Source organism: Gadus macrocephalus, chromosome 8 (genome assembly GCF_031168955.1).
Source record: "Gadus macrocephalus chromosome 8, ASM3116895v1".
Classification (NCBI taxonomy): Eukaryota; Metazoa; Chordata; class Actinopteri; order Gadiformes; family Gadidae; genus Gadus; species Gadus macrocephalus.
Window position 1 is genome coordinate 23,317,235 of NC_082389.1, and position 13,303 is coordinate 23,330,537.

Below are 13,303 nucleotides of genomic sequence, written 5' to 3' on the forward strand. Positions count from 1 at the left end.
TGCCTCCGCACCACCTGCTGGTCACACGAGAGGACCGTCTCGCCGAGCCTGCCGGTATGGGTGGGGCGGCGCGACACCCATGCCCTCCTGGACTCAGGGAGCGTGGTCACCTTGATCCGGCCCGACTTAGCCTGTGGAACGCCCGGGCAGGACGTGGAGGTGGGCTGCATCCACGGACAGATGGAAACATACCCCACCAACCACATCACAGTACAAACCCCGAAGGGGACCTTCACGGTCCAGGCCGGGGTAGTGCCCAACCTACCCATGCCCCTGTTAATTGGACGCGACTGTCCCATCTTTGGACGACTGTTGGGGGCGGAGCTTCGCCCACCAAGACCCCGACATCCAAGGACGAGACCGTGCCAGCTACGAAGCCGACCCGTCTATATGGCAGGCCTACCCCCGCCATCCCCGACTGACTCCGACGAGCCTCCGCAGAGACCCGCGAGAGAGGTAGGACGCCGGCCTCACGCCTCGTCCACGGAATCCTTTCCCCCCGGGGACACCGGGCACGATGACCGCCTCCGAGCCGATACCCCCACCAGAGGAGAGTGAGAGCCCACCCCTCATCGACTTCTCCGACCTCCCCCTGGCCGTTGAGGGGCGAGCGGACAGGGGCGGACGGTTCGCCACCGCCCAGCTGGAGGATGACTCCTTAAGACACGCCTGGGGACACGTGCAAACCCACGAGGGACTATCACGGGACTCGGTGAGTTGCCGGCAGTACCCACATTACAGCACACGGGGAGGGTTACTGTCTAGGGTAATTCAGAGGGGGGGAGAGGAGGTGGAACAGCTGATCGTTCCACGGTCCTATGTTAGCAAGGTGTTGTACATGGCCCACTCACACCTCCTAGGGGCTCATCTGGGGATGGATAAGACCAGGGACCGGGTGTTAGATAGATTTTATTGGCCAGGGGTAAAGAAAGACATAGAGGACTACTGCCGAGCCTGCCCCGAGTGCCAACGTACCGCCCCTAGACCGTCCGTACAGAATCCCCTCATACCCATGCCCCTGATCGAGGTCCCCTTCGACGGACTAGCATTAGACATCGTAGGCCCCCTCCCCAGAACTAGCCGAGGTCACGCTACATACTGGTCATGGTAGACTACGCGACCCGCTACCCAGAGGCCATACCTCTCCGCGCCGCCACAGCCAAGGCAGTGGCAAGAGAGCTAATGACGTTATTTAGCAGGGTGGGAATAGTTAGGGAGATCTTGACAGATCAAGGCTGATGCTTTATGTCCCGGGTGTTAAAGGACCTACTCAGTCTGTTACAGATCCGCCACCTCCGGACCTCCGTCTACCACCCCCACACCGACGGACTGGTAGAGAGGTTTAATCAGACCTTAAAACGCATGCTGAAAAAGGTGATGGAGGTCGATGGAAAGATCTGGGACCAGCTACTCCCTCACGTCCTGTTCGCCATCAGGGAGGTACCCCAGGCCTCCACCGGCTTCTCCCCGTTCGAGCTACTCTATGGGAGACGACCGAGAGGGCTCCTCGACATCGCCCGGGACGCCTGGGAGAGCCAACCCTCCCCCCACCGCACCATCATCGAGCACGTGGAGCAGGTGCGGGACAGGATGGCGCAGGTGTGGCCCGTGGTCCGGGAGCACCTTGGACGAGCCCAGCAAGCCCAAGCTCGGGTGTACAACCGGGGGGCCCAGCTGCGCACCTTCGACCCGGGCGACCAGGTCCTCGTCCTCATCCCGACCTCTGAGTGCAAGTTCCTGGCCAAGTGGCAGGGACCCTATGAGATCATCGACCGGGTGGGCGAGGTCAATTACCGGGTACGGCAACCGGGGAGACACAAGACCACCCAGCTGTACCACATCAACCTGCTGAAGCGGTGGCAACCACTGACCACTCCGCGGGATCCAACTCTCCTGACGCTGGCCGCTCGACTGCCCCCTCCAGAGGTCCCAGTGGGGGAGCTGCTGAGCCCGAGCCAGACACAGGACATGCGGGACATGGTGCTCCAACATCTGGATGTCTTCTCAGAGCGACCCGGCAGGACCACAACCGTCAGCCACGACATCCGGACAGAACCGGGAGTCAGAGTCCGCCTCCGGCCCTACCGCATCCCGGAAGCACGGCGTGCCGTCATCAGAACAGAGGTCGCCCGCATGCTGCAGATGGGGGTCATAGAGGAGTCCCATAGCGCGTGGTCCAGCCCGGTGGTTCTGGTACCCAAACCAGACGGGACCTACCGGTTCTGCAATGACTTTCGCAAACTGAACGAAGCGTCTGTCTTCGACGCCTACCCTATGCCACGGGTAGACGAGTTGATAGAGCAACTGGGCCCGGCCCGGTTCATATCCACCCTAGACCTCACGAAGGGATACTGGCAGGTCCCCCTCACCAAGCGGTCCCGGGAGAAGACGGCGTTAGCCACACCAGACGGGCTATACCAATACACCGTCCTCCCGTTCGGGGTGCATGGGGCACCCGCAACCTTTCAATGGATGATGGACCGGATCCTACGGGCCCACAAAGAATACACCGCCGCGTATATAGATGACATCGTAATGCACAGCAGCACCTGGACCATCCATCTCCACCACCTCCGAGCCGTCCTGGGGGCGCTTCGAACCGCCGGCCTCACGGCCAACCCCAAGAAGTGTCGCCTGGGCCTGGAGGAGGCCTCCTACCTGGGCTATCAAGTCGGGAGGGGCTGTGTGAGACCCCAGGACGAAAAAGTGCAAGCCATCCGGACCTGGCCCAGGCCAACCACCAAGAAACAGGTGAAGTCCTTCCTGGGACTAGTCGGGTACTATCAGAGGTTCATCCCCGCGTTCGCAACACTGGCCAGCCCCCTCAACGAGCTAACCCGGAGGACTCTACCCGACTGAGTAAAGTGGACGGAGGAGGTTGAGGAAGCCTTCTCCCACCTACGGCAGGCTCTCTGCACCGAGCCCGTGCTCATCACCCCGGACTTCAGCCTCCCCTTCGTGGTACACACGGACGCGTCTGAGGTGGGGCTGGGAGCCGTTCTATCTCAGGTCCGGTCAGGAGAGGAGCATCCGGTGACCTTCATCAGCCGGAAGCTCCAGGCCAGCGAAAGGGCATACTCAACGGTGGAAAAGGAGGCGCTGGCAATCAAGTGGACCCTAGAAAAGCTCTGTTACTTCCTCCTCGGTCGGAACTTTAGCCTGGTCACCGACCACGCCCCCCTAAAGTGGATGGCAACGGCCAAGGACACCAACGCCAGGGTGACGCGCTGGTTCCTGGCCCTGCAAGACTACCGCTTCCAGGTGGTCCATCGACCCGGAAGGGCTCACGGTAACGCAGACGCACTGTCCCGAAGGGACGCCTGCCTAGGGCTAACAGGAGGAACCCCCGGCTTGCTGCTGAGGATGGGGGTGTGTGGCAACCCCAAATATTACACTCTGTTTCCATCTCAAGAAGTGTTTCAAATGTTTTGGGAGTCTGTTTGCCCCTCAACACAATATATTGTTTATTGGAGCAAAGCACAGAGGATTGGACAAGAGGCGATTCCAACACCAAGCCCTTCAAGGAAGATTCCAGTCATTGATGAGTTTTTCATCTACTGTTGTAGAGTAGCAACTGGCCTTAAAGAACAGGTCATTGCTGACATCTTCCAGGTCAGCACATCTGAGATGGTACCAACTCCAAGCTGGATATTCCCTCTAGGATGTGGGACATCAAAGGGCGAGGGTGAATCTCACTCAGCTTTGCTCCAGACGCCAAGATGTGTTGTTCTGGTAGGGCCCTCAAATAAAAATGGGACTGTTTTTTTTTTTATATTGTAGTGATAACAGATATATTCTAATATGCATCTTGTCATAATGAGCAAGTTTAACAGACTGCAAATTGCAAAACAAATTTCTTACCAGCATACGCTCTTTGGAGTGTGGACTTGACTCTTCCCCACCGACTTGGGTTTTTTCACCACAAGGTCACTCACAGCCTCTTGATGGATTCCCTGAAACGAACAACAAAAATGTAGTCGCACAGGAAATGCTCATATACTCTAGACAAATACTGAAGTGTATGATTTGAACAGAGGACACAACAGCACACCTGTGTTCTAGGTCGATGCCACATCTGTGGTTGACTGGTACAGGCCAGGGAAGGTGGAACCACATCAAGGCCCATTTGCACATAATGCGCTGTCTGGAAGAGCAGAGTGGTTACATGGCTACAGAAGCCTTTGCCCGCAGCACAGCTACAGCTGTGCTCTGAGAGACCAAGTTGTCCAACAGCCTCCAGGGTGATCTGTGAACACCATAGGAATTGAGTTACTGAACTTAGTAGGTAGGACCTTGATATAAGGCCAATTGGAAACTGGCAAGGAGTCTGCAACCGCAGAAAAGCCATGTACAGTTCCGTGCAAAACTCTTGGGCCACCATTACATCTGTTGTTTTAGCAATGTTATAACATAAACTAGCCTAGATGTTTGTCCTTTTAATGCACTGAACAAATTTCCTCTATTTACGGCTTGTGCTTTAATGAAGAAGAAGAAAAATACATAAGTCTGTACAGCCACAACATTGCAGCAAGCTAGGTGGGCCAAGTCTTAAGCACGCTACTGTACTGTTTGTAAGAAAGAACAATGAAAATGATCTGAACTTCAGAAGAAGAGGAAAACTGTAACTGCAGTTGTTAGTCCAGACAGACTATCAAAACAAACACAGACTTGGGCCCTAACTCAGCAGAAACCTGTAGTATGTTGGGCTCCTCATTCCTCCTCATCGAGCGGTTGCATCTACCTCTCACTACCACCTTTCCATCAACTATATTTGACACTGAACATATACATAATGTTAATAATATGTCGCTGATCGGACAAAAACGGGTCAGCAAATAACTAGCGGAACCTATCCTTGGTTAGCCTATTAGTAAAATGCTAACGCTACACACGGAGACTTCGGCCACCATGGCTAATTATATTCATAATATTATAGTCTACACGTAACAAATATGATCATTTTACACACATTTCACACACAGACAATATTTCTGACGATTTATATGGATCGTATATGGTTTGCTTGTCATCACAAAACATGAATGAGCAAGGCCATTGAGTTATGGAAAGCCAAGAAGGCCACTTACTGGCTCTAGAATGGCGCGGTAAAAGTGCAAAACACTTGTACGGATTCCGTGCGGTTTGGCAGGAATTCCGTACGGTTTTTGAATGACTAATACACTGTAAAAACGTCTCAGAAATCATGTCTCATTATGATTTCTGAGTAAAATGAATATAAAACATTAAGTATTCATATCAACTGTGCAATGCAATTTAGTCCAACCAACAATGTTGAGTTTTGGGTCAAGAGTTGGGCTCACTGAAGTCTCTTTGTTAGCAAGACACACGGGTTTAAATCAGACTCTGGCTGTTTCCCAAAGTGAAGGCTGCAGCCTTGCTAGGACGCGTCCTTGCTAGGACGCGTCCTTGCTATGAATGCGGTCATGTCTCCTTCGCATGGAGCCTCTTTGGGGAAGTCACAAAAGCTTTGTTGTGGTTGATCGAATTGTCTTTATTAAAAGGAAAATCCATTCAATTCTTATAAAACTAATTGAAATTGTCTGAGAACTTAATTCATGCATCACATTTACAGTACGGTTGATTACTATTATGCAGGGGGAAAAAGACAAAGAAAGAGATGATAAACGTGTATTTATTTGGATATATTATTTAACTGATCTGATTCATTCATTCATATATGCCTACAATCTACCAGTGCTTTGAACACATAAGTATATCATATAAAATACAATTAAATACGTTCATTAAAAATTACAAACATTGCAAATGATCGGTTGTGCATTAATTGTACAACATTGGATAGTGGCACTATCCCTTCCACCGGTAAACAAATGTTTGTGCGCCACCCTAAGGCGCACAAAAGCCTCCGTTTGCTGGGCTGACCCTAAAAAAAAACGATTCAACACAAACATAAATAGGTATACATCCTCATCCTCATCCTCATCGTCATCCGCTTATCCGGGGTCGGGTCGCGGGGGGAGCAGCTCAAGCAGGGGGCCCCAGACTTCCCTTTCCCGGGCCACATTGACCAGCTCTGACGGGGGGATCCCGAGGCGTTCCCAGGCCAGTGTTGAGATATAATCTCTCCACCTAGTCCTGGGTCTTCCCCGAGGTCTCCTCCCCACTGGACGTGCCTGAAACACCTCCCAAGGAAGGCGCCCAGTGGGCATCCTTACCAGATGCCCAAACCACCTCAGCTGACTCCTTTCTAAGTAAAGGAGCAGCGGCTCTAATCCGAGTTCCTCACGGATGGCTGAGCTTCTCACCCTATCCCTAAGGGAGACGCCAGCCACCCTTCTGAGAAAACTCATCTCGGCCGCTTTTACCCGCGATCTCGTCCTTTCGGTCATCACCCAGCCCTCATGACCATAGGTGAGGATAGGAACGAAGATCGACCGGTAGATCGAGAGCTTTGCCTTGCGGCTCAGCTCTCTTTTCGTTACAACGGTGCGGTAAAGCGAACGCAATACCGCCCCCGCTGCTCCGATTCTCCGGCCAATCTCACGCTCCATAGTACCCTCACTCGCGAACAAGACCCCGAGGTACTTGAACTCCTTCACTTGGGCTAAGGACTCATTTCCTACCCGGAGTAAGCAATCCACCGGTTTCCTGCTAAGAGTCATGGCCTCAGATTTAGCGGTGCTGATCCTCATCCCAGCCGCTTCACACTCGGCCGCCAGCCGATCCAGTGAGTGCTGAAGGTCACAGGCCGATGATCCAATGAGGACCACATCATCTGCAAAAAGCAGTGACGAGATCCTCAGACCACCGAACTGCAACCCCTCCCCACCACGACTACGCCTCGATATCCTGTCCATGTATATCACAAACAGGATTGGTGACAAGGCGCAGCCCTGGCGGAGACCAGCACCCACTGAGAACGAAACTGACTGGCTGCCGAGAACACGAACACAGCTCTCGCTTTGGGAGTACAAAGATTGGATGGCCCTGAGGATAGACCCCCTTACCCCATACTCCCGCAGCACCTCCCACAGTTTCTCCCGGGGGACCCGGTCATACGCCTTCTCCAGATCCACAAAACACATGTAGACCGGATGGGCATACTCCCAGGCCCCCTCCAGGATCCTTGCGAGAGTGAAGAGCTGGTCCGTAGTTCCACGTCCGGGGCGAAAACCGCATTGTTCCTCTTCAATCTGAGGTTCGACGATCGGCCGAACCCTCCTTTCCAGCACCTTGGAGTAGACTTTACCAGGGAGGCTGAGAAGTGTGATACCCCGGTAATTGGCACACACTCTCTGGTCCCCCTTTTTGAACAGGGGAACCACCACCCCGGTTTGCCACTCCTTTGGCACTGTACCCGACTCCCACGCGATGTTGAATAGGCGTGTCAACCATGACAGCCCCTCAACACCCAGAGCCTTTAGCATTTCTGGCTGGATCTCATCAATCCCTGGGGCTTTGCCACTGCGGAGATGTTTGACTACCTCAGTGACCTCCACCAGGGAAATTGACGACGACACACCATCAACCTCGAGCTCTGCCTCCAACATAGAGGGCGTGTTATTCGGATTCAGGAGTTCCTCAAAGTGTTCCTTCCAACGTCCGACGACCTCCTCAGTTGAGGTCAACAGAGTCCCATCCTTACTGTACACAGCTTGGATGGTTCCCCGTTTCCCCCTCCTGAGGTGCCGGATAGTCTTCCAGAAACACTTTGGTGCCGACCGAAAGTCCTTCTCCATGGCCTCTCCGAACTTCTCCCACACCCGCTGCTTAGCCTCCGACACGGCAGCCGCTGCAGCCCTTCGAGCCTGTCGGTACCCTGCAACCGAGTCAGGAGTCCTCCAGGATATCATATCCCGGAAGGCCTCCTTCTTCAGTCGGACGGCTTCCCTGACCACCGGTGTATACATAGGTATACATAAATAATGTAATCTTGTGAGCGAGTAAATTTACATTGGTGACAGTGGTGTTTAACACCAGCTACGTCCATGCAAAATATAGCAACGTATCATTAAGTTGCAAAAACGTTTGAAAAGTGGCACAGGTCTTTAGGCTTGATTATTTGCATTAACATGATGAATCTATAAAAAGCAATACAGCACAAAATATTTCTGAAAACTAATATAACTTCACTTCGTTTGAACGTGTACTGCTCTGCCATTTTCAAGAACCCGCCCAGTGAACGCAGAGGATTGTGGGTAGTTTTGGCTCGTCTAGGATGCAGCGATGCATCCTTGAAAAATCTCGGAATTCTCAAAAACACGCAAAAATGGCGCGGCTTTCGAGTGTCCTCAACATTGGAACAGTGCTTGTCGGCGTTCTATGACGTAGCGTCCTTAAAAGGGCGGCCGTTGAGCATGCTTCCTTGACATTGGGAAACAGCCTCTGTCTGAGGCTGGGCCAACTACGGTGCACATGCGCATTTCGACACTACCCCCCGGGGTGTCTGGGTATTCGTGATGCCGTTTGGGAGAAAGGGGTTTATTGCCTTTTGTCAATTTGTTTCTGTTAGGTTAAGTTGGGTTAACGGGTTTGGGGTCTTTATTGTTTGTGTGTTGTTTATTGTGCGTAGTGTTGCCGCTACCGTTACCAAGACTTGCATGTCCGTTGGTTGGGTGTGCGGTGCGCTGTGTGTTGCGGGTGTGTGTTAAATAAAGGCAGCTCTCGGGATCGTGCGGTGTATGTATGGAGTCAGTTTCCTGCCATAATTCAAACCTGAAAAAAAAGGTTTCAAAGGCTTGTAAGTCTGGGTTTGAAAACTCAACACCTTGTAAAAAAGGTTTTGCAACACTGAAAAAAGAGATTATAACCTGAAAAAAAATAAACCTAAAATTCAAACATCTGTAAACATGATTTTGTGTTCTATTTTATCGTCTTCATCATTTTCAACAACACATTTTCAAAGTTCAAACAATTTCACCAGCGCATTTGCAGAGTTTCAAATCTGGCACTGTTCTAACAGTGTATTTCATTGTTGCCCGGTTTTGAAACCTTGTAAATCGGATTCTGCAAACAGGTGTTCATACATTGAGAAATACGTTTTGAAAGTTTGAATATTTAGTTTTAAAAACTTGTAAAGGTGTACGTTTACGACATTGCAACGTATTTTTTCAGAACTGACTTTTCAGCATTGACTTTTCAGAGATTTGACCACACAGGCGCAAGCTTTGAGTCACGTGAATATTGGCAGTGTTCTGACGCCACTCGTTTTGAAACTCCTGACAGTCGAATCTGAAAAAAAAAAAAAACGTTCCTGGGGGCGGGACCAGTTAGCTCTAAACCTATTGGTTGCTCTCGGCTGACGTACATTCCAATCACATGTGCCGTTCACCGGGCTGTGCGTGATTGACAGTGCTCTGCCGATGACACGAATAACAAGCGACTTTCGCGGTTGATTTTGATTTCCATTTTCTGGAACCGTGGCTGTTTCCCAAAGTGAAGGCTGCAGCCTTGCTAGGACGCGTCCTTGCTAGTCGCGTCCTATGGAGATGAGACTATGGTTCCAGAAAATGGAAATCAAAATCAACCGCATTGGGGGATTATCACGCTGATAGGTAGTACTTCCGCATTCTGTGTTCTTTGTGCACTGTGACATCCGGTGAATCACTCATCACTCTGGCGAACTGATGATGGAGGACTGGCAGTTCACTTTCACGACATCCCTGGTAAATGTACCCAAAGTCACGTTTTCTGAAGTTCACAGACTTACCGAACAACACTCCATAACAGCCCGCTCCAAACTGGACAAAGGATTGTTTATTTTTCGAGAAATATATCGACTACGAATGCGAGTGTCTGCTAGCTAGCTTACGCTAGGTGGGTTGGCTTATGCTAACGTCAGTTTGGCGTCAGCTCAGTCTGGAGGGATGATGAAATGATAAGACATGAAAAAGGTAGACTTGTACTTCTTTGGTACATATATGAATGTGTATCTTCAGCAGAAAGTGAAATTAATGTGAAATGAACTGAATGAATAAAGGAACTGAAAGAATAAAAGGATTTAATTCATTCCCTTTTTCTGAGTACATAATTTACTACATTACATATTAACATTATTTTGAATACTTTCAGGATGGACTGACTGGACTTTAAAATTGATTATAGATGAAAGACTCATTCAATTACATACATGTCATTCAATATATACAATGTTTTCAGTATACAGAATTACAGCTCCGGAAAAAATGAATGGACCACTCCAAATGTTCAGTGCCTCTCGTTTTAATATTTATATATTATATTTATAGGTACATGTTTGAGTAGAAACACTATTCAACAGGGATGTAGCCTTTTAAATCAAGTGGTCCCTGGAAGTTGGTCATCACACAGCAGACGGTCCACAGCTGGTTGACTGTCGCAGACAAGGTGAAAGGACAGTGCGTTCCCAGATGCGGTATTCCTTGACTCTGCCTATTGCTCTTTCTACGAGGATTGGAAGTCGGGCGATTGCTTGTGTTTTCAGAGCATCCTCTTCGGTGAACTGCGCAGTGGTTAGAGATAAGTTAATTAGTATTATTATTGTGAGTGCTTCAGTCCATCTTAAACATTTGTCTACATATCTTAAAGGTTGGGTACGGAATTAGCTTTTTTGGCCATTTTTGCAAAATTACTTGAAATCCTTATCATACCCCGCTTACAGCCACTGAGTTAGAAGTACTGACATGAAAATTAAGCAAGTCAATCATCTGTGGAACGGGCAGGGCTCGAAAAACTCCAGCCAATCATTTGGATTGCCACCTCGTTGCATTGGACAGTAAGTACGTCAATCAAACGGTCGTACTGCACTCCCCTTCCCCCGCGCGCGACCCCTTCGTGCAGTGCTCGTGACCCAGAGCAAGCTCCTGTTTGTTGTTATCCTGCGGTAGTACTGGAACTAGTTAATCCACATTTGGACCTAGCAGTAGAAGACAATTTCCATGGCAGACAAGACGCCACCATCCCCACCACCACCACCACCACCACCACCAGCAAAGAGAAGGAAAACTCTTTTTCAGAGAGTAATTGATATTAAAAACGCTGAAAGAGAAAAACTGAAATCAAGAATAATCCTAGGCGCTGCTTTCGAACGTTGGCGGCAACTGAAGGACGAGAAGGGTCTAAAAACCGATGCTTGTGTGGCGGTTGACATAGTTTCAAAGTTTGTACCGTTTATACTCGGTAATACCGGTGTTGAGACGAGTGTATTACTCGTTGTGAAAATGTCCACACCGCAGCAACCCTAGTGAAAACCAGGACTTCCAATACAATTATATGAAACAAACATACATTTTCTAAAAATAGTCATGATTTATGTGACCGTTTAATGTTTATAACATCTGGTGCAACCATAGCCGCGAGAACGTATTCTCAGCAGGGGGTGCTGGAAAAAAAAACTCAGCCTGCACTAGACTCGCAACTCGTTACATTGATAAAAAAGATATATAGCAGCGCAGCTCAATTACACCAGTGCATGCGCGCACAGTTGAAAATCGATCGTTGTGTTCACTTTCTTCACACCATGGTTCACATCCAGCTGCTCACAGAACAAGTTTAGCGCACCACCGCTACCCTCACACTTTTTCATATAACCTTTTTTCAGCACTAGGTCATATGAGCATTAAATAAATGCTGCGTCTCAAAATGCCTTGGACAGCAGCGAGGATGACTCGCTTTGCCACGGGCCGAAACAGTTCGGAGCGACCACAGCCAGAGCGAACACAGCGGGGCAGAGGAGTGTCAGGAATAGTCTTTGGTGTACACATCAGTACGGCCTATTTGCACTACTGTTTAGTGGCAATGCAGTGTTTTATTCTATGCCTTTTTATTTTCGTATATTATTTCAATGAATAAAATTTATTTATTCATAAAAACAAGATCTGGTCTTCAAATCTTTTTTCCAAATATAGGTCGTCTTACAATGGGGTTTGTGTTTATATTCGGACCAATACGGTAGGCCTACAGCGGGCGCTCACATGACGTTAAGCATTTCCTGGTGCATAATGTGACGCTTCAGAACCTAAAATCCCGTTTCTCCCCGTTGACACGACAACACATAACCGGCGTTTTCAGAAATCTCCACTTTGGCCGGAGTTTTTAGAAATGATCGTTTTCTGTGATAAGACAGGGCCTCGGACAGGGGGTGTTGCAGCACCCCCAGCACCCCTACTTCCCGCGGTACTGGGTGCAACTTACAGCTGAATGTAGTGCCATGTTGTTAAACGAAAACCTACGCTAGCCTGGCTCGCTCTCGCGCATCTCTGTTTGCGCTCGTGCATGATTGCGCGTCCAGGTACTTGGAATGGGTGGAGTCAGAGTCAGCGTTGAAGGAGAGGGGGTAGGACCATTTGAGTTGTGTATTTTCAAAATCTGCTGGCGTTTCGCAAATCGCATACCCAACCTTTAATGGTCACATTTGGGTCAAAGTTTTAATTTGAAATGTTCATTCCTTTCATGCCTACCTGTCATCTTGAAGGGTGGTATAATCAGCGTTGCCCCACGATCAGCTAGTGGCTTCACGATGGTGAAACCCTTGTCTGCCATGCAGCCATCTCCTGGCTCCAGTAAATCCAGCAGTCCACTTCGTTCAGTCAGCTCTGGGTCGGAGATGGAGCCGGTGAAGAGACTTGACACAAAAGTCACAGCACTACAAGGGGCAATCCCAATCAAGGCCTTAAAGGTTGTTGTGTTCTTGTAAGATGATGTTCGGGTAATCATCGACTGCACCTCGGTGCAGTCGATGATTACCTGAACATCATCATCTGGACTGTACTGCACAAATTTGCTTGGCATGGTGGACTTGCTGTTTACTTATCCAGATGGGGAGGGAGCCAAGGAGCAGGTAACGGTAGTTGGCCCACGGTATAACAACATGGGAGACAGTGGACACACTGACCTGACGCAACCCGGCAGCAGAAGAGAATAAACTTTCTTTTTCTGAGATTTTGACCAATAAAACATGGAGGCAGATGGTTGAATAACCTCCCAGAAGTCACAAAAAACATCTCTTGATGTGAATCTGGTGTAAAAAAAGGATGTCCTTGTCTAAACCACAAAATCTGTGAAAAGGCCCTTGAAGTCTTGAACCACTTTCAGCTGTGACAGCTCTCATCAGCTCCTTAACTGTTTCTTCCAATTGCTGTATGCATACAGCAGCAGCATCCAGTGCACCTGTATGAGATGAGGAAAAAAAATTAAAACATCTAACCCAGATTTAGGCTGTGACTTGCATATTGGAAGCAGTTTGGACCTCTAAAGAAATTGCTTTTTGTAGCTCAATATTGCTTTTAAAATTAGCTTTTTATAGCTCAATATTCACCTTTACAGATATAGAATGCAACATTTG

At 49.3% G+C, this 13,303-nt stretch overlaps 1 long non-coding RNA gene across 1 annotated transcript; it reads right to left on the reverse strand.

Moving 5' to 3' along the window:
• Nucleotides 1-3,410: 3,410 nt before the first annotated feature.
• Nucleotides 3,411-4,669, reverse strand: LOC132462339 (uncharacterized). Its single transcript, XR_009526818.1, has 3 exons — nt 4,052-4,669; nt 3,862-3,953; nt 3,411-3,657 (listed from the first exon to the last, which is right to left on the reverse strand). It is a non-coding gene; the product is annotated as an uncharacterized LOC132462339 (long non-coding RNA).
• Nucleotides 4,670-13,303: the final 8,634 nt, after the last annotated feature.